The 20,151-nt window shown below is 37.1% G+C and overlaps 1 protein-coding gene across 3 annotated transcripts in view; it reads left to right on the forward strand.

Moving 5' to 3' along the window:
• LOC126926267 (fatty acyl-CoA reductase 1-like) overlaps positions 1-20,151 on the forward strand; it is a 141,886-nt gene that overhangs the window by 109,849 nt on the left and 11,886 nt on the right. The window contains exon 1 of one of the 3 annotated variants that reach the window (XM_050742525.1): positions 8,531-8,650. The exons of 1 other annotated variant lie outside the window; for it this stretch is intronic. The gene's annotated coding sequence lies outside the window, so the exon portion shown is untranslated. Of the gene's footprint in view, positions 1-8,530; positions 8,651-20,151 lie in introns of those variants that run through there. One more of the 3 variants, XM_050742528.1, reaches the window with a different exon arrangement.

A 20,151-nucleotide genomic window follows, 5' to 3' on the forward strand; every position in this document is an offset into this window, starting at 1 on the left:
GAAGTTCAATATCCGACAAATTGGCGGGTCGTTTCAATGTTATTGTTATTTTTTTAGTGATAATTTAAAAAAAAGACGTTTTATTTATTAATAATTTATTTAAATGTGAAGCCTAATATTGTTCCTTTCAGACTTAATTTGAATAAATCGATTTTTTAATCAAAAATGCGTATTTTCGTTTACCCGTCAATTTGACGGGTCCCGTAGAGATAGCTATATACGAAACGCCCTTAAACCTAGTGTTAAATAACACAACTTGCAGTTTACGCGACTGATCTGAGAGATGTTGACTGATGAGAGTTTGTAGTTTCAGTCCCGAGCTGTTCTCGTATCATCACGGAGGAAAGCTCGGTGTGGGTGTACCCTTGGAAAGTGAGGGTAACGATCCCCGATGCCAATTGGTTATAGCCCACGTTAAAAAATGAAGAGTGGAGGAGGAACCCTCCTACCAACATGGCTCCTAGGTGACATTGTTCATGGGGAAAACCAGCTTTCCCGCTATTGAGGGTACACGGTGGGAACCTGCACACATCTGGCCTCTAATCTGGATTGACGTCACACTCTCGAGGGCGGCTGAGACCCTTCCTAGTCCACCAACCTTCTTCTTACCCAATCAAAAGCAGTGTCTATTGCCCCCACTTTCCTAGTCAAAATTGTCCTTAACGAATCAGCTCATCTCGTGTTCTTAGACACACCCATCACTGGCTTTCCTCTGCCTCAACATTGTCACTAAACTTCACATATTCTCTATCTTTGGAATAGTCAATATCTTTTACCGAGTTTCTACGCTTAGACCAATCGCGTACTTAATTTATACATACGCATCAGTGTAAATAGGTTCTATATAAAGTTGTGGAGTGAATTGTGATTTATACGTGTCAATTCAGTGTGTATTCCATTGTGATTACTGAATTCATCATAAGGTTTGATAAAAGAAAAGTTAATAGTTGTGCTACGGCTCAACCTTCTTGTTTTTATCATCTAAGCCTCAAGTTTACGTGACGTTATCCTCGGTGTCTTTGTTGGTGTTGTGTATCGCTATACCTGCTTCTTGGACGAGGGAGTTTTGTTCTTTTGGTCTGAAAATTTGATTTATATGCGGGAACATGCTAGCAGAATCCTTTTTGGAGATATTTTTTATTTTGTTTGTCCAGTATTGAGTTTAGAGTTTGGGAATTCTTGTTTCAGTTGCGATTTTACTTTTTATAGTAGGTACCTTAGGAATTCTAAGTCTTCTCTTTTGTCGTAAGAATAGTTGTATTTATTACTTTTTCCTTTTATCCTATTTTTTACTTTTTCCATACTGTCTTTTTGTAATTGCACTTGGGAGTTTCGGTCTGTGTTTCAAGTGTTAGGAAGTCAGATGTATTCTTGTTTATCTAAAATACTATGGCGTTATGGTCGCTGTTATAGTCTAGGATATTGAGAGTGTGTTAAAATTTTGAAATTTTAATCGCGCGTCTGCTAGGCATGTGCCCAGGTATGAGCCTTCTTTTCGGTAAGAGGATAGCTCGGAGCTGTAATGGTTTATTTTGTAGTGTATACTTTTATTGTCTAGCCAGTTTGTAATGAAGTTTCCTCTCGTGTTGTTTAGTTCGTTTTTCCAGCTTGCATGTTTACATTAAGGTCGCCAGCTATTGTATAGTAATTTTCCTGTTTGTCGATGTGTAAAAGTTCAAAGAGATTGTTGAATTCGTCGTTAAATTTTTTTTGCAGTGCTAAATAAGTTTTCCTTATTGCTTATTTTTATTTTTATGATCGTTTCTAGGATTTTGAAACTTGTTATTTTGTCGTTTTGCATTGTTTTGAAAATCAGAGGATTTTTTAAGAGGATTGCCGTTCCTCCACCTTGGGCAGCGTTCGGTCCGCCGTGTGTTATCATAGAGTAGTTTTTGAAGTATACTTTGTGTCTTTTGTTCAATTTTGTTTCTGAGATAAGTACGATGTGGAAGGTGGAAGGGTTAGCATACTGTATCTGTATTTGGTTTGAAATTATTGAGTTGGCAGTTATTGAAATTACTTTCAAACGTTTTACTTTTAACTGATTTGTTTTTTGCTGTAATTGACACTTGAGTGGGTTTTGGTTATTCGTCATTTATACTATCGATAGTGCTGGAGATGGAGTCGATCCTTTCCTCCTGCGTTTTTAATGATTTTTTCATTTCGTTTAACTGCTTTTGTTGTTCATTTAATACTTTTAGTATATTTATGTTGAAGTTTTCAATGACGTTTATTATGTTTAGTTGGGGTATGTTTACTGTTGGATTAGGGTTTTGATTTAAGCGCGGAGATATATTTTTTAATTGCGGAGGGTTCTCGATGACCTGGTTTAGGTGTGTTCCTTGTTTTACTACGTCCGAGAACTTTAGTTCAGGGTTGTATTTACGGGTTATTTGCGTTTATTTTCGTTAAATTTTTTGTGGACGAGAACGAGTGCACTTAGTACGGTATGAGCGTTGGCTAAAATAGCTAGCTTTTTTTTTATTTGTGTTTGATCGGCAAAAGAATATTTAAAGAAACATTTTAAAGTTTGTTATTTTGTCGTTTTGGATTATTTTGACCTTCAGAGGGTTTTTTATAAGGATTGCCGTTCCTCCTCCTTGGGTAGCGTTTGGTCTGTCGTGTCTTATTATAGAGTAGTTTTTGTAGTGTACTTTGTGTCTATTGTTCAGTTTTGTTTCTGAGATAAGTACTATGTCGGGGGTTTCTTTCTTTATTAGGCTTAGCATGTTGTATCTTTTTTGGTTTGAAATTAGAGAGTTAGCATTTATTGAAATTATTTTCAGATGTTTAACTTCTATCTGATTTGTTTTTTGCTGTAATTGGTGGACGAGTGGGTTTTGGCTAATCGTCGTCTATATTTTCGATGATGTTGAAGATGGAGTCGATTCTTTCTTCATGCGTTTTTAATGCTTTTTTTATTTCATGTAATTGTGTTTGTTGATCGCTTAGTACTTTTAGTATGTTTTTTTTGAAGTCTTCAATGACGTTTACTATGCTTAGTTGGGGTATGTCTACCGTTGGGTTGGGGTTTTGATTTACGCGTGCAGCTATATTTGTCAGTTGTGGGGGTTTCTCGCTTATCTGGCTTACGCTTGTTCCTTGTTTTACTACATCCGCGAACTTTAGCTCGGTGACATACTTACAGCTTATTTGGGCGATCCGTTCGGTTTTTGTTTTTCTCGCTTTGGTGATTTTTTTCGTTGAGCTTTTTACGTAGCTCAGCGAGTTTTGGGCATCCTTTGTATGATGCGGGATGCCCGAAGTTTTTGCAATTTACGCAGTAGATTTTTTCTTTGCATACTGCGACTTCTTTTTTTATCTTACACTCGCCTGGTCCGTGCGGCTCGGTGCATTTTACACAGCGGTAATTTAGATTACAGTTTTGTGCTGTGTGGCCTATTCGCTGGCATTTGTAGCATTAGGTGATGTCGTTCTTTTTTATTTTTTCCCACGCTATTTTGAGGTAGTTCAGCCGGTTTATTTTTAGCAGATTCCCAATATTGCTATCGGGGGATACTTGAATTATGTAGATTGGAAGCAATATATTGTTCTCCCTTGATTTTCTTGTCGTGAATCGTGACACTTTAGTAAAGTTAACTTCTTCTATTTTTAGGGCTTTTAGGTCTTCCAGTATTTCTGCTTCTGTAAAGCTATTTCCTAGCCCTTTTAGAAAGAGGGTGTGGGGTTTTTGAGATTTAGGTGTGTATGTGTAATATGCCGTGTTGGTTGCGGTCAGTATATTTTTTGCTTTGGCGTAATCGTTTAGTCTTTGGAGGTATAGAACGTGCTTACCTGAATGGATTTTTTTAATGTGGAAATTCCTGATTTTGAGAGAATTTTCCATGAGGGCGATCGTGTCTCTTGGGTCCTGGAGGGTTATGTTGATTGGGGGGGGGGCTGGCCCCTTTTGCCGATGCGGGGGCGTCTGTGTGGTCTTCAGCGGAGTGGCTGAAGGGCAGACCCTTATGCGTCTGACCCTTCAGTGGCGTTGTAGGTGGTGAAGGGCCTTTGGGTTTGTTCGTTTGCGTGGGCTGCACTTGTGGTGTTGCTTTTTTCGTCGGAGCGGCGGGGGAGGTGCTTGTCCGAGCGTCATTGTTTTTGTTCCTGGTTACTGGTGACGTGGCCAGGGGCGTAGGCTGTCTGTTTGCTTTTTTTCCTTAGTATATCATTTTTTTTTTTTTTATGTTTTCAATGATCGTTTCCTGCAGTTGCGATGAGCTGGGATCTTGAGCTTGTAGGGCTTCGAATCTGTTTTTTGTAGGGATTGCCGTTGGCTGGGGGCTTCTTTTTTGCTTTATGATTTCGTTTTTTTCGTAACACTCTTCTTGAGAATCGCTTTCTTCTTCGTTTGAACTTTCTTGTCTGCTATTCTTTTTGTTCCTGCTTACCAGGTTTAGAGACGGGTTGAGTTTCCGCGTCTTTTGTGCAGCAGGTCTTATACCGTTATACGTTATATACGTACTGCGGTACACCGTGGCACAGAACTCCTTCCAACCCTTCTTCTTGTCGGCTCGCATCAGTTTCTTTATCTCCCTCTTCTTTTACTTGCACTCCATAACCCACTGTGCCGCATCCCTAATTCCTCTCGCCATTGCCTTCTAAGCTCTCCTTCTCGTCGTCGTCGTCTTCTTTCTTGACTTCGTCAACTCCTCACTCCACGAATAATTATGATTTTTCTTGCTCGTCGGAGGGTAAACCTTCTTTAATTTGGAGGCACACGAGATTTCCATCGTAAACTGCAGTCGCTCCCTATATACCTCCTCTTCTACATCCGTGTTTTCACTAAATATTTTATCGTAGATCTCGTCAAATTTTGAAATAACTTTATTTAAATTAAATACATCCTTCGACGTATATCTAAAGTTTTTTACGTTACGCCTCGTCTTTCTCGTTCTAAAATCGTGCAGGGCATACGTGTGATCCGACCCTGTCCACACCTGTGGTATTTTCCCTCCCATGTATTTCTCGGCCAGTCCTGTATCCGTACTAATCACGTCGATGAGGACAACATATTCAGTAGGCTCGTATCCCTGCGATCAGTTCTCTAGCCGCTTCACGCAGTAATCTTCGCGTTAAAATAGTTGGCGATTATCACTGAGGGATGATTCTTCTTGTTCGTTCGGATGATGGTCCCTATTTCTCTTAAGTATGCGTAAAATTCTTCTAGTTTGATATTGGGGGAACAATACCCCCGAATGCAATACACGTCGCTAACACCAATGCTCACTGGTCCTTTTGTTTCTACTGTTTCTTCGCCACCAGGAGGGTCAACTCTACCGGTTCTCATAACCAAAGAACGGTCAAAGTCAAGAAACGAATCAGAGTCTAGTAAGTAAAAGTCGAGTCAAAGTCAACATATACACGGATTCTCTCATCTACGAATAATCCTTTTCTTCGTCACCTGTATCTTAATCAACGGCGTTACTAATTTGTGTGATTGTACAAAGTGTTGGAAATATATATATTTATAACTCTGTGAATCGCAGTGTTATACTACAACAACCACCCCTATTATCCTAACCGAAATAAGGGGATCGAACTATTCGTGGTGTTGATTATTACAATCGTAACGGGAATTTACGACTCCCGTTGACGTGTTTTCTCGCGACCGCGTCTCCCCGCGATAGCTCGAATTTATACCGACTGTTGTCTAACACTCGCGTATAACAGTGTTCCGCTACAGATACAAATGATGTAAGGAGTGATATTTGAAACTATGGCGTGTTCGGCTTCATTTTTCTATTCAAGAGGCCCGAATTTCCAAAGTCACTAAAACATGTTACATAACAAGGTAATAGTAGAGAATTCCTGGAGAAAGAAAAATTTACAATATTCTTCGCCAACGCATTTACTTCTTTTATATGATCATTTCGAAATTGGTCAGGAATAGACACATTATCTGAAATGTTTCTTTGGGCATGTCTATTGAACAAGTATAGGCTGCTAAGCAGATGTGTTTAAAAATGGTTAGAACTCCAAGGATAATATCATTTCGGCAAAAAAAGCGAAAATTTTAGAAGAGCTATTCAATGCGATACATATAATTTTTCATTTAGCATATTCAGTAGGCTCATTATCATACATTAACATTTATTATTACGCGTTACTCTATGAAACGATACCGTAAATAATTCTTCCAGTATAAGTTTAAATAATTTTTTAGCAGTTTTTTTCGTGCTACCTGATTTCTTATTTCATGTGCATGTGTTTGGATATTGTAATATTTAGTGTTCTAAATATCTAAAGATCTAAAGATCAAATCCGCTACACATTCCTAAAGTAGAACAGATTCATCGTCGCCTTCGATAATGCATATTTGCCAATGCGTTTCCATAAAATATGTTGTTCAATCATCGGTGAACACAATACAAAACTTACAATTTTATAAAATTTGTCCTGTTCCTGCACTCCAGATATGTATGAAACACGGTCAAATTTTTGCCATTGGATGCTACCTAAGTTGCAATTATGCTTTTGGACTATATGAAAAATGCAGTACTACCTTATTAATAAATACCAGGAGTTGAACTCTCGAAAAACCACATGCAATAATGCGAAAGATTTAATCCAGAATGGAATTATGTGCCACCATCAATACATGTGCATTAAATTTGCTACTTTTACGTTTACGTCACAAGTTTTATTAAAATCGGAGTCTGCCCAACTGCAACCTCTTCCTGCTAGTAAAGTTATCTTTTGTTTCCTTTATGTCTTACAAATATTGTGACACTGAATTGATCAAATTGATGAGTACTCTATTTAAATTATTCTTTCATTTTTCTAAAAAAGCGTTCCATAAATGACTTCATGATGAAATATGCTGAATGGGTACCTTTATTTATATTTTTATTTAATTTATTTATATATTCTCAATAATGCTCATGTTGCGGGGCTGTTCTTAAGTGTTTCAAACATGATACAAAACCCACGCTAATGTATTAGTAGTATTGTGCTTTGGATTTTCTTCCATCAGGATGAAATTGCGCTTCAAATACATATTATACTACAAGGCACTAATTGCACGAATATATGTCACTCATTTTACCATTAGTCAGATATTAATATTTTCATAACAGGAACTGCTATCGAATCCTTATCTTTTTCTATTTTTGAAAATTATTTTGCAAATTTATAACAATATGTATATATTTTTCATTTGCTAAAAATCTCTTCCTAAACGATGTTCTATCTTAATTCTAATTTTTGTTACAGTTAAGTACTGTATGAATATCTTCTTCACTGATTGTGTATTTTCGAGCTATCGCGGGGAGACGTAATCGCGAGGAAACACGTCAACGGGAGTCGTAAATTCCCGTTACGATTCTAATGATCGACGCCGCGAGTAGATCGATTCCCTGATTTCCGTTAAGATAATAGGGGTGGTTGAATTAATATAACTCCGTGATTGGTAGGGTTATGATTATATTTTTCTCCAACAGCTTCGTTTAATCACACACAATAGTAACGTCGTTGAGTCTGAAGATTGCCTGGATCTTACTCAGATTCTGACTGCCAATCTGAGAGAGGAAGGCTCGTGGGTCGTAGTAGATGTGGCGATTGATCAGATCCAACTTTGACTGAATCGAATCAACAGGATCAACCGAAAGACTGAATGAGGAGACGTCGACTGCTTGACTCCGACTGGTTGACTTGGGTGGCTTGCACTGACGACTGACTCGAGCGACTGACTGATTCGTACTACTCGAACGACTAACTCTTACTACTACGAACGACTGACTCGAACGACTGACTGATTCGGACTTCTACCTGTGTCAATGACGATGGAGGTTTTTAACGAAGTAAGCTGATTCGTTGTTCGTACCTTCCGTTATGAATGTGAGGACACAGATCCCCGTTACCATTAGCTAAGACGTTAACGGTTGAAGTTGGGATATGGAAGTATCCTAACGGCATGACTCGTGGGAAAACCCAGATGTTTCTAATCTCTAAATGCCTGATTTTCCCTGTCATATAATTAACAAGTTTTCCCGTCATAACTACCAGCTTACTCCGTAATATTTAAGAACGTTCAATAAACCTAAGGACCTTTTAAGTACCCGCTATAAACCGAAAATGCTTGCAGGACTCAAGGTTTCTGCAAGCTAATGAGAATCGGTTTATGGTGGGCCTTAGTTTTATTGAGGGTTCTCTAATGAAGTTTGGGTCTGGACGGTCAGACATTAAAGTACGTCGCGCAGACCTTTTCACGCGACGTAACAGATTGTGTGTTGGTGTTTTTTAACCTCAGGAAAAAAGATCGTTCGTTATATGAGATGGAATTTGAAATTCAATTATTTTCACCTTCAGCTTAACCTATAAAATGTTATCTGTAACGAAAATATCATTAAAATGCAAATGTAGGAGCAATCAATAATAAAAAGTCAACTGCGGTCGATATTTCATGTTTAAAGACCATTCAAGACTCTTTTTTCCTTGGTTTTGGAGATAAAAAGCGTTAATCGAATCATTCATGCTTGACATTATGCACTTTCAGTAGTAGGGTGATGTTATTAAAAGAATGAGTATCTAGAGGTGTATCACATCGAATATCGTTACAGTACTGTGACGTACGTATCGGTATCTACTATCGCGAAGTTGCATTGTTGTTCGATTTTTGGTAAAGAATACGCAGTGGAAATAGCATCAGGTAACAGACGACTCCTTGTTATTTTTATTCAATTGTGTCTTTCATTAATGTCATTGTTATCAATTTCATTATTATAAATATCATATATCAAAAATATCATTCGGGTCTTTAATTATTACAACAGTTTAAATGAAGTTTTTGAATACTCAAATATTTTGTATTTTACATTTTACGCAGTAAAATGGCTCATTATTTTGATTTTGCAATAATTTGCAACCAGTCAGTAGAGGTAATCGGAACATATGCGTTCGTAACGTATCTGCACGAAAGACCCTTATTTTTTAGCAAAATTTGAGTTTAGGGTCGGTTTTTCATCACTTATTATTAGGATTTGTTTCGAGTCTCGCGTTCATGAAAATAGAAATACGCTCCGCGGTGACAACATTAACCATGCGAGATATTTTATGCATTTTACATTTTAAATGGTAAGATCCCTTGCTTTTAATAAACAAACTGAAGTATACATACGTAATATTGATTACATATAAGACAAACGGTGAAATGGTAGTAGAGAGAGTATGTATTTACGCAATTATTCTATTAAATTTGAGCAAGTTATTCTACATCCTGATAAAATGTATTTCTCTTGTTATATTTATCACATTCCTTATAATTATACTTGTTAGTTATTTAGATGCTGCGTCAAAATATCTCTTCGAATAACTACATAAACATCGTTTCATAGACATTCAAGAGTTAAAAGGACTTTATGTTCAGTATTTTTACAAAATTGCTGTTAGTTGATTATAATAAATTCAGTTGTATACTATATATAAATGTATCAAATCTCTATATCACATCAACTTGTGCTATAAAAGGCTTGGTATTGTAAATAATCAGGCAGAACACAAATTACAAAACTAAATGACATAGAACATAATGCAACATAACATACATAAGCATGATAATATGAAAACATATTACACATATATACAAAACAATATAGATATATACGTATGCAATGACACATATAATATATAACTATGTACACATACATACATACGTAATAAAATTACAAGGTATATGACAATTATAATAAAAATATAGATACAATATATTCATTCGTTCTCATTTACATTATCACATTCATCAGTTTTCTGTGGCAATCAAATTTCAACCAGGCAATCTAAAATACAGTGTTGTCTCCGGTATCAAAACAGACAAAACGGGACAAAACTGTTCGGATGTGGGAACAGTCACTTTTATATGAAACTTCATTTATTCAAATACAGATTAAGATTGATTGACAGTTCCTTTAAATATCCATGCATTTCGTATCTTCTGGGCTGTTAAGTCACATAGTTTTTTTAACATAATTAACTGCAAAGAGTTCCATTCTTTTTATACTGTGAGTCATTGAGGCCATTTCTCGAATGGCAAGCGCAGATCATTATGAGAAGGCACCTCTTCGTTACCATTTCTTTTGTTGCTTGACAGGGAAACCAGTTCATTACATCAGTACCTTCAACGTCTGTGATTGTGGCTTTTACCAACATTACGTGTATTAGTTAATTCTATTGAATTTACATCTCTTTCGAGTTTTTGTTTAGTTTTATGTCGATAGCTAGAGCACTATTAGTTTCATACTAAAGTCTTGTAATCCGAATTTACTGAACCGAATAAAGGAAAGAACACATTGGAATACGTTACACATGAACGCTAATAAAATATGTATACGACACATATTTAAAACGGAAGAGGCATCTGCTATTAGGAAATATTATATTCAGATAATAGATTGTTCCGGCATTTAGGATAATTGGATAATGGATACTCGAATAAATCCGGGAGGGGGGGGGGGGGTTACTTATACAGAGTGTTTGGTTACAGAATCTTGAAACTATAATAAGATGAAAATGGAGAACAAAAAAATTGGGTTTTATTTTTTACATGAACGCAACGTTTCCTGAGAAAAATCGTCCATTATAGATTATACCTATGGAGGAGTTGTGTAGGAGATGGTGGATCGGTGAGGTTTAATGGCAAGATTGCTCGTTGTTATAACCGTCGAATATATTTAAAATGATAAATAAATTAAAGTACAGACATATTCGCTGAGACGCTCGTACAGTGTATAAGTCGCAAAATAGAATTGCTAATGACTCGTTAATTATATCGCTGATAATTTGTTGATAATTGGTTGATAATTGATCGACAACTGACTCTTTTCCTTGCGATCGCGTCCACTTATTTATACTGGTCGAGGGAGAGTCGGAAAATTCAAATTCGTCTTTGTTCGACGGTTGCACGTAGCGGCGACATTGTTTTGCCCGGAGTTTATTTATCGTTACGTTTCGTGCGTCAAAGCATTGTCAATGTCTCAAGGCAAAATAACAATATGAGTCACTCTCGATTCGCATCGTCCTCTGAGTCATGTGCCGCTACATACCTGTCTACTCATTGAAATCTATAACAGCATATTTGAAATTTGCTTCCCTTTGTCTTCATAAATAATTAATGAATGAAGAGAATATATAAAATAAGTTTATACAGATTTCACACGCGTTCTCGGGTGGTGACAAAAACATCACATACGCATTAAGTATTCTCGAGGAGCTACTAAATGTTGGCGACCAGTGTCTCGCATGAACCACACACATTTTCCACTCAAAGTGCTAATCACTGTATATTATAATATTCAGAAGCATACACAATAAATAAAAAATGAACACGTCAAATAAAACTACATAAAGATTGTTTAAACTTATACTCGAAGTATTAATTAAGATATCGTTTTATGGAGTAATGTGCAACAATACAAATTAATATACAGCCACATAAAAAATTGTATTTACTACGTTGCATAGTTCTTTTAACTTTTCCCTTTTTTTGATGAACGACTTCCCTGTGTAGAAAAATATTTGTACATTACACTGGAGAACATCATTGCTATAAGACAAATATTTAATTCAGGCAAAACGAAAACATAATTGTTAAATTATGTCTCTTTTTGTGAGTATTATTCGTAGACTTCTCTAACAAGTAATATATAAAAAGGTCTCGACTATAACCATTTCTTTATATTATTTAACACATTTTTCCATTTACTGTTTGTCGGGAATGATAATCTATGGCAAATATCGGAACCGAAAGTGTAAAGATCCTTAAACATGGATACAATCAATAAAGAAGTAAATGAATATGGGATCAATAAAGGATTGAATAAGACGAATACACTCGAGGAATTTTACGCCGGTTGTGGAATTTTTGTGACCGGAACAACCGGTTTCGTTGGAAAGGGTCTCCTAGAAAAACTGTTGCGCGTGTGTCCACGCGTCACTGCCATCTTTATACTGCTACGTCCAAAAAATAACGAAACGATAGAACAACGATTTAAGAAGCTCATAGATGATCCCGTTCGTAAATATTATTCTCGTTTCTTTCAATATTTAAGTCTGTCAGAAGCCAAATTGATTAAATTTCTTTTCTGTAATTGAGCTGGTACTTTTTCATCTTCAGATCTACGACGACATCAAAGCAAAACACCCCTCAGCTTTGAGCAGAGTTTATCCCATGAAAGGTGACGTGAGTCTGCCGGATTTAGGTCTTTCGCGAGAAGATAGAAATCTGCTGTTAGAAAAAGTAAACATAGTGTTTCACGTCGCGGCCACTGTCATACTCAACGAGCCGTTGCACGTGGCTGTTAATGTGAATACGAAGGGTACTCTTCGTGTCATCGAGCTTTGGAACGAACTAAAGCATCCGATTAGCTTCGTCCACGTCAGCACAGCCTTTAATAACGCGAATCTACATGAGATTGGGGAAAAAGTTTATACGTAAGGATAAGTTATACGCAAACGTTGTTTCATGGTTTATGAATATTATATTTGTAATTATAGCGTGAAGAATATGTTCACATATTATTAACTTTGCAGCACAAGCTTGAAACCTTCGGAAGTAATAGATATGTGTAACAAATTCGACAAAACGTCAATCAACCAAATAGAAAAAAGAATTTTAAAAACATATCCAAACACATACACATTCAGTAAGAATTTAGCAGAGCAGATTGTAGCAAGCAAGTGCAAAGATCAGCCATTTGCGATAGTACGGCCAAGCATAATTGGTGCCTCTTTGGAAGAACCATGTCCTGGTTGGATACAGAATATTTCTGTATTAACAGGTATTTTTATCAATCTTTTTCAATGATAATTGTTCAATACTCGTCACATTTCCGAAAAGTGGAGTACATCTATTGGTTTGTGGGATGCTAATGTAGTATCGTGGACAAAAGGCCTAAGATATCTGCCGAATCGTAAACAATGTCGCGAGAGCCGCGGCATCGTCGGGTACATCAATGTGTCGTCGATCCTTTTTAAGTGGATAGTTTCGTGGAAAGGGCCCGCGTGACCCTGGCCACGGGCGTTTCGGGACACGTGTCTCGAACGGCGGGAAAAGACAAAGAGACGTTAAAGTCAGTATTAGTTGAGAAGCCGGAGAGAACGGATGCAAAAGGTGTGCAGAGTGTGAATTGAGAAGCGAGAGCGAGCGAGTGTAGAAGCCGAAGAGTGTGAATCGGGAAGTCGAAAGCCGCGTCTGAAAATAAGACGTACGACAGCATTGTAATTATTTCGTTGCTTCGAATATTATTAATTAAATCAAAACATCATTACTTGTCCTTTCCTCTAAGACCCATTAAGATACTACACTAATATGAGAGGATTTCCACTAGATCATCATTATTATAGTTCAAGTTTGTTGTTGTTCACAATTATGAGAATTCTTTCCAATCTATTTAGTGCTACATTTCTGATAATCGAAAACTACAAATAATTTCTATACCAATTTAATGTTATCAGGTATCATGCTCCTAGTCGCTAAAGGATGTGCAACAGCAGTACGGGGTAGGAAAGGTGCAAGATTGGATATAGTACCTCTAGATTTAGTAGTCAACGCGATAATATGTGCTGCATGGCATGTCACGCAACATCCTAAGCACGAAGTTAAAGTTTACAATTGCACGAATAGCGCTAATCCTATTAGGTAAAATGTATTACGAATCTTTTTCAACTCATGTAATTCGATTGTTACAGTATTCCAAAAAACTCAGTTTGTTTAAGGAATGTGAACAATACGCAAATGAACGTAGAATACAAAAGTTCGCTTTTGCTCTCAATACTTCAATTTCGAAAAGTAGTGATATGACATAATATTTATCTAAATTACGTAATATTTGCCGAGATACTAACATAACAGTAAACTGTGCTTTAAGTATAGTTGCAATAATTGTAATAATATAAATGTTCCTATTGACAAGGTGGGGTCAGTTCCAACAGCTCGTGTTGAAGCATAGCAGAGAAACGCCACTGAACGATACGTTATGGTACCCGAGTTGTCCAATGATAGCTAATAAATATATTTTTAACGTTCTGAGTGTAATTCCGTATGTTTTGCCTGCGTTCATCATAGATATCTTTTTAAGACTCCGAGGTAGTAAACCAATGTGAGTATTCTATCGAACCTCGAACAAAGAGGACAATCTTTCTGAGACAATCTTTGTGTTCATCTACAATAACAATTAAAAATGATATTTCAGAATGATGAAACTTCTAAAATCTGACTACAAATTGTTCACATCAGTATCACATTTCATCATGAACGAATGGACTTTTCAAAGGGATAACTGTTCCGACTTGGCGAGGAAGGTGAAAATGTTGAGCGACAGCGATATGGTCAAACTAGATTTCCGAGATATGGATTGGGAGAAGTATATTGCAATTTACCACATGGGAATTAAGAAATTTATTCTGAAAGAAGAGTTTACGTCAACAGCCCGACAACGATTATTAAGGTGCGTATAAAAGTATCTTCTTATAACAAAATAGGAACTAATATAAATACATATATTTTCGGTTATTTTAGGTTGTACTGGATACATCAGATCACCAAAATATCCGGTATAATAATTTTGTTGTGGATAATATTATATTTTGTGTACTGACTATTTGAACGTTACTTTTTTATCTTTGAACCAAATACAATATAAATACAATTTTAAGAAAAAAGGGCTTATCATCTGTTTCATTTTGTCTTTTCACTCGTCCCATTTCTAAATAAATTCATTTATGGCATCGCTTAATAAGTACGTATGTATTTATATGCATATGGTTCTTGATTTATAAACAATTCATACATGATGATTTCTTTGCTCCTCCATGTTTGTAGTATAATAACATTGGAAACATCCATACATCATCTTTAAGTGTGTATTTAGAGATCACTTCTACATAAAAATTCTACGACATGTCTTTATGTAATGCTAAACAACAAGGTAATTATATAGAGAAAAATAGTAGCATTTACTACTAATAGCTTGTATATTAAATCTGTTTACTGAAAATGAATATTTTTCCCTGTAGTGATAAAATCTTCTTTCATCCTCTACCAAAGAAAAGATAAGTGATAATTATACGATAACAACAATAATTTATCATTAAAAAGTCCTCTGAGGAATAAACAATGATGATAGAAAATTAATATCTTTTAAAATAAGATAGCTCTAAAGGCTCACTTTGGTTTCTGCCTGAGCAGCCGAGCTAGACAGACGTGAGGAACTATGCTTGAATGAAAATGCGACAGGCAGTCAATTTAGCTGACCGAAAACACAACAAACACTGGCAAATGGTAAAGATACAAAATGAACAGCAAATACCACCAATCAAAATGACGAAGAAAGCAGAAATATATTACATAAATAAAGATACAAAAGAAATGGAAACGAAAAAAGCTACGAAGACGAACTATATTATATCAAGATGAATACTGGAGGACAGTAACAGAGGATTAGAAGCGTAAAATAATACCAGGTCAAAGCGCCATAAAAATTTCGCATACAGAAAAGCAACAATAGCTACAAGAAATCCCACTTCAAAACTCATTCGGTTCGCTAATAAAAGAAATAGATACGGACCCAAAAGAAAAGTTCACACCTCATATCGTTAAACCACCATTGATCTACATAGATGACCAAATAATAGATCCCTTAATCGAATTATTGAACAACACTGCTGTACCATCCACATGTTAGTTAACAATTAAGCTAGAAAACTTTACCGAATGTCCAACCGGACAAATTGTAAAGTACAAATTAAGTTATAAAAAAAATTCTTGATGGTGTGGAAATCGGCTGGCTGAGGCCTTTGGTCGTGCGGTCTTCGGCGAAGAAGATCTGTGCCTCTGCTGTAACCGATGAATCGATAATTTCAAGTTTTAAAATAAGATGGTTGTGATTTATCCTCGAGTTTCAAAATTGCACAAAATACTGAGTGTAGCTGAATCACTTTGTTTTAATGCTTTCGTTCAGAATTCTCACCGTCTATTTTACATCTCTAATCTCTACGTCCCTAAATAGAATCGGAATAATTAAAGAACTACTCTGAGTGCGACCGATTTCACTTTTTCACATGCTCTTTCAATACGCTATCGCACATCTTCTGCGCTAATTGGTACTTTTTGATAAACGGCGAGTTTTAATGTCTTCCACAAAAAGAATTGTAATGGACTTAGACTCGACGAAAGTGAGTCTGTTTGGACGAATCCATCTATCTGAAAATATTTGTTGGAAAATTTTAAATTAATTAAAGCGTAATGTGTGGCGTACTAGTCTTGTTAGTACAATATAAATATAGCTAAAATGCAAATTTTGCGAACATCGCACGAAGGTTCTTCCAAAAACAGATATGGTACATTCATCAATACTACCACCACAGAATACATACGACACAACGAATTAAAAAAATGTGCGATAAAACCGGATTAACTCAGAAACGTCAATTATTCTGATAGCCTTTGACGAGATGTAAAGAAGTGAACGACGAAAACTCCCAACAAACACAATAAAACAAAATAATACGTTTACACTGGTTTTCTTGTTTCGTCAGTATTCGGAATTTGGAGTAGCCGTCGGTTACATCTCATGATTCTCTACATACACCAAACTCTATCTCTCCAACAAGACGGCCACCAAATGTCTAAACACCCTTATTGCAGATACTCAATATTCTTAAGAACCCATATACATTTTAGCATTTTCTATAGTTAAGATCCTTAAGACCACACAAGTATCTTTTAAGTTGAAGCATTCCTTTGAGTTATAGTGCATTCCGAGAAAACACAGGAAAGACGGTTTTCCCATGTACAATCCCACCCACGGTCGACCTTTGATTGAGAGCAGGCAGCACCCAGCCTTATCCATCAGCTATTTTCTTATCGAATTAACAGCAATGACCGTTGCCCTTACTGTGCTAACCGAAATTGCCATGAACGAATCCGCTTGTTCCGTGCTTTAGATACACTTATCACTAGTTTTCCTTCGCGACAACGCCAGTGTCGCGTAAGATAAAAAGAAATTTAAAAGGAAGAAGAAAACTTTATTTTTTCCTCGTTTATACACTTATAAGACACTTCTGAGCTCTAGGCGTGACCGTTCGAGACTGAGGCTCTTACAATATTTTTACTTTCGGTGACATCTGTTCCTTCTTTGTTTGTCATCCCCCATTATCCCCACTACCCTGTAGGCGTACGTGACCGTTGCTACGCTTCTAGAACATTCGGTGGAAGGACCGTTAGGACATAGATGAATCTTTAGGTACTTCGGCGATATACATTGTCGCCAAGGCCGCCATGTGTCTCCATCATCGGTCCATCGGGTTCGAAGTATGCCGATCGTGACACCATCCTGCCCGCGTTGTGTGTGTGTCCTGGTCTCTGACGTGATTTACGTTACACCAGCACCGAAAGAGACTGGTTTTTCAATCCTCAATCGGTCAACATCTTAACGTGCTAGTAATTCTCTTCGTGTTATACTAAATAGTGCAAATAAATCAACTAAACACAACATTACTCTACATCTTCAATCTACCTCCACCTTGAGAGTTAATAGTGTTCACGGTTCGTGATACCAACCGATCAGTTGTGGAGTATCGTGGACAAAAAGGCCTAAGAGATATCGGGTAAACCATAAACAATGTCGCGAGAACTGAAGCATCTTCGGGTCCATCAATGTGTCATCGGCCCTTCAATTGAATAGTTTCGTAGAAAAGGCCTACGTGACCCTGGCCACGAGTGTTTGCGGAACACGAGCGTGGTGGGCCTAAGAAAAGACAAAGGGATGCTAGAACAGTCAGTGTCAGTGCAGAAGCCAGAAAGTGTGAATCGAGAAGTCAGAGAGTGCGAGTTATGTGTCGAGATAGTACTGCTAGCGTTGTCGTGAGAGTGTGGTCCGCAAGAGAGAGAGAGAGAGAGAGCGTTGGATTCGTGGTGACGAGAGTAGCAAATTAACTATTGAGTTGTCTAAATTATAGTCTGTTATTGCAATTAGTTCACATTAAACACCATCCTTCTCCTGTTTAATCAACATCTGTACAATCCACTCATTGTAAATACATCATCAATCAATTATTATTTAAATATTTATTTATTCAATATTTATTATTTCAATCAATATTTATTCCCGATATTGCAACCTGACTGATCGCCAATTCGTTAAGAATTCGCAACAGTCAGCTCAAGGGTACTCTATTACAAATAGTTGAAATCGTATTTTATAGGCTAGAACGTAATATTAAAATAAAGATATGTTGAAAAATCCCGGTCACCCTGGTATTTCAAAAATATAAGACAGAAAGAAATCATCCGAATGCAACATAATTCATTTCAAAGGTTTTTGATACAATCAATACAAAACGAAATATTTGAGACAATAGTTTTTATTAACTTATCATACCTAATATAAGCATGACCGTACAGAAACCCTACTTCAACCACTTTTTTGATTATGAAGGAAATTTTCATAGTTACTTCGCAATCCCTAGGTGTAGAACCGAACCGACTAAAACCTTCACGGAGCTCTTACTTGAACATATCCTCCCCGTACTAGCGTAAGCACGCACTTCTATTTTTTTTTTATTTATTTATTGAAATTCACAATTTGTCCAATTTGGACATTTGGTAGAATTTTTTAACAGTTATATTAGCATGTTGGTGGCTACCCCCAGCGGGGTACCATCCTCGTGTTTGCTAGGTTATGTCCTTTATGAGGTCTACTAGGTGCTTCCTTTTTAGTCTTCTGTCCATGTTTATGGTTTTGTACGTTTCCGCAGCTAGCCGGTTTGGGTGTGTTGCTATTCTTGATTTGTATTTTTCTGAGTACCTACTAATTTCTTCCTCGAGTTCCGTCTGTGCAGGCGACCTAAACGGACGTGCGAAACAGTGCTCCAGTGAAAGTGCGACAAGAGGGAAGAGAAAGTGTCAAAGTAAACGCCCATTGACAAAACGTGGAATCATGCAGATTCTACCAATAAAAATAATCAACTCAGGAGACACATATTTTATAAATAGAGCTACAGACTCTACATATATAGAGAAAAAAGACGATATCATGGAAACAACACAAGCCGACGGAGAGGTCAATGAACCAGTACACCACGAAGAAAGCTGGACGGTGGCAACTTCCAGCAAAAAATACAAGGTAACCCCGTTCGCAAGCGCGAGGAAAACTGAAACACTTGAAAAAAACAATGGCTTCAAGATATCAAACTCCATAATCCATTCAGCGCACTGCCAGAAGAGGCAGCAACGGACCCAACGGAAAGTCCGACAAACCGCATCCCTAAACCACCACCAATATACATAGATGTGAAAATAATTGACCCCCTCATCGAACTACTAAACAACACTGCAGGGAAAGATAACTATGTTATCAAACAGATAAAAATAGATCAGGTGAAAGTGCAACCAACACCCCAGAAACATTCAGAAAAGTGACAAGGTAACTAAAGGATAAAAACGCAGCGTATCACACCTACCAGCACAAAAACGACAAAAGCTACAAAGCAGTAATCAGGGGATTACACCCAAAAACAAATACCGACCAAATAAGCGAAGAACTTGCAAAAATCGGACACCAGGTAAGGTCAATTAACAACATTAACAAGTACGATACCAAACAACCATTACCGCTATTCCTAGTCGAACTAGAACCTCGAAACAACAACAAAGACATATACGATATAGAAAAATTACTAAACACAATAGTAAAAGTGGAGCCACCTGGACATTAAAAAGATATCCCACAATGCATAAGGTACCAGTAATACGGCCACACAAAAAACTATTGCAATAGAACCCCGGCATGCGTTAAATGCGCAAAAAATCATCTTACGATACACTGCCCATCCACGGGAAAAATAGAGGAGGTCAGATGCTATAACTGCAACGGAAAACACCCAGCCAGTTATAAAGGTTGCGAAGCTAGGAAACAATTACAACGCAAACTGTTCCCGCCCCTACGAAGCAGGACAATCACTAACATACAAGCCCAACAGGACAGCACAAAACCCGAGATAATACCAAACACAGAGCACGCAACAAACACCAAACCCATCAGCACCAACACCATTGGTAGTCTAATCTACGCTCAAGTAACCAGCCACAGTTTGCTGGTGAGTGCCGAAGCGTGCAGACGTGTGTCCAGTGCCCGGCAAAGTTCACAAAACTCCACG

The sequence above is a fragment of the Bombus affinis genome, chromosome 17 (genome assembly GCF_024516045.1).
Source record: "Bombus affinis isolate iyBomAffi1 chromosome 17, iyBomAffi1.2, whole genome shotgun sequence".
NCBI classification, from domain to species: domain Eukaryota; kingdom Metazoa; phylum Arthropoda; class Insecta; order Hymenoptera; family Apidae; genus Bombus; species Bombus affinis.